This window comes from Petromyzon marinus, unplaced genomic scaffold (assembly GCF_048934315.1).
Source record: "Petromyzon marinus isolate PM22_M1 ecotype Great Lakes invasive population unplaced genomic scaffold, UKy_Petmar_22M1.pri1.0 PM_G_Scaffold_6, whole genome shotgun sequence".
Taxonomy (NCBI): Eukaryota; Metazoa; Chordata; class Hyperoartia; order Petromyzontiformes; family Petromyzontidae; genus Petromyzon; species Petromyzon marinus.
This window is the reverse complement of record NW_027423013.1, coordinates 1,917,501-1,920,000: the sequence shown is the minus strand read 5'-3', so window position 1 is coordinate 1,920,000 and position 2,500 is coordinate 1,917,501.

Here is a 2,500-nt window from a genome sequence, read left to right as displayed (position 1 = left end):
CTCCCTCCTGAAAGGAGAGAGTCGTTTCTGTAGTATGGGTGGGGGATGGGGCCTCTTGGGTGGGAAGGGGTGGTTCAGGACAGTCCAATTGTCTTTCAAATCTACGGTAGAACTCGTTCAGGTCGTTGGCTAGGCGGGAGTCGTTAGTGGTGTGGGGCGCTCTGGGTTTGTAGTTGGTGATGTGCCTGAGCCCTTTGGCAGACAGAAGCAGCGTCGTTAGTAGAGAACTGGTGTTTTAGTGTCTCTGAGTACAGTCGTTTAGCCTCTCTCACCGCTTTGCTAAACCTGTTCTTCGACTCCTTGAATCTGTCTCTATCCCCACTCCTAAACGCTTCCTCCTTCTCCAACCTCAACCTTTTGAGCTTTGCTGAGAACCAGGGCTTGTTGTTGTTAAAGTTCACCCTGGTACGTGTTGGGATACAGCAGTCCTCACAGAAGCTGATGTACACAGCCTCTGTGAGTTCATCCAGACTATTGGTAGCAGTCGTGAACATATCCCAGTCAGTACAGTCTAAGCACGCCCGCAAATCTTCCACAGCCTCACTGGTCCACTGTTTAGATGTCCTCACAGCAGGTTTACAGAGTTTTAGTTGCTGCCTGTATGCACGAATCAGGTGGACCAAGGGAGTTCTGTGCGAGCCGAACAGCCCCGTGACCCACAAGAGAAACATCCCCGCCAAATTCGAGCGTTTGACGGGGTCTATCCGTGAAAAAATATTCACGTTTTTGAGTGCACATGCATTTCTGCTGCAAATGCCTCTGGAAGTTTTATGCCGTTCGTATGCCAATTGTGGCAACACGAAAATGACCCGTTTTCCCATTCCGAGGGATTTCTGTGCGACCCTAACAGCCCCGTGAGCCACAAGAGACACATCCCCGCCAATTTCTAGCGTTTCACGGGGTCTATCCGTGAAAAATATAGACGTTTTTGAGTGCACATGCATTTCTGCTGCAGATGCCTCTGGAAGTTTCATGCCGTTCGTACGCAATGTGGCAACACGAAAATGACCCCTTTTCCCATTCCGAGGGATTTCTGTGCGACCCTAACTAACAGCGCCCGTGAGCCACAAGAGAGACATCCCCGCCAATTTATAGCGTTTCACGGGGTCTATCCGTGAAAAATATAGACGTTTTTGAGTGCACATGCATTCCTGCTGCAAATGCCTCTGGAAGTTTCATGCCGTTCCTATGCAATGTGGCCACACAAAAATGACCCGTTTTCCCATTCCGAGGCATTTCTGTGCGACCCTAACAGCCCCGTGAGCCACAAGAGAGACATCCCCGCCAACTTCTAGCGTTTGACGGGGTCTATGCGTGAAAAATATTAAAATTTTTGAGTGCACGTGCCTTTCTGCTGCAAATGCCTCTGGAAGTTTCATGGCGTTCCTATGCAATGTGGCAACACGAAAATGACCCCTTTTCCCATTCCGAGGGAGTTCTGTGCCACCCTAACAGCCCCGTGAGCCACAAGAGACACATCCCCGCCAATTTCTAGCGTTTCACGGGGTCTATCCGTGAAACATATAGAAGTTTTTGAGTGCACATGCATTCCTGCTGCAAATGCCTCTGGAAGTTTCATGCGGTTCGTACGCAATGTGGCAACACGAAAATGACCCGTTTTCCCATTCCCAGGGATTTCTGTGCGACCCGAACAGCCCCGTGAGCCACAAGAGACACATCCCCGCCAATTTCTAGCGTTTCACGGGGTCTATCCGTGAAAAATATCAATTTTTTTTTGACTGCACATGCATTTCTGCTGCAAATGCCTCTGGAAGTTGCATGCGGTTCGCATGCAATGTGGCGACACGAAAATGACCCGTTTTCCCATTCCGAGGGATTTCTGTGCCACCCTAACAGCCCCGTGAGCCACAAGAGAGACATCCCCGCCAATTTCTAGCGTATCACGGGGTCTATCCGTGAGAAATATTCACTTTTTTGAGTGCACATGCATTCCTGCTGCAAATGCCTCTGGAAGTTTCATGCGGTTCGTATGCAATGTGGCGACACGAAAATGACCCGTTTTCCCATTCCGAGGGATTTCTGTGCCACCCTAACAGCCCCGTGAGCCACAAGAGAGACATCCCCGCCCACTTCTAGCGTTTCACGGGGTCTCTCCGTGAAAAATATCACATTTTTTGAGTGCACATGCATTCCTGCTGCAAATGCCTCTGGAAGTTTCATGCGGTTCGCATGCAATGTGGCGACACGAAAATGACCCGTTTTTTCCCATTCCGAGGGATTTCTGTGCCACCCTAACAGCCCCGTGAGCCACAAGAGACACATCCCCGCCAATTTCTAGCGTTTCACGGGGTCTATCCGTGAAGAATATTCAATTTTTTGACTGCACATGCATTTCTGCTGCAAATGCCTCTGGAAGTTTCATGCGGTTCGCATGCAATGTGGCGACACGAAAATGACCCGTTTTCCCATTCCGAGGGATTTCTGTGCCACCCTAACAGCCCCGTGAGCCACAAGAGAGACATCGCCGCCAATTTCTAGC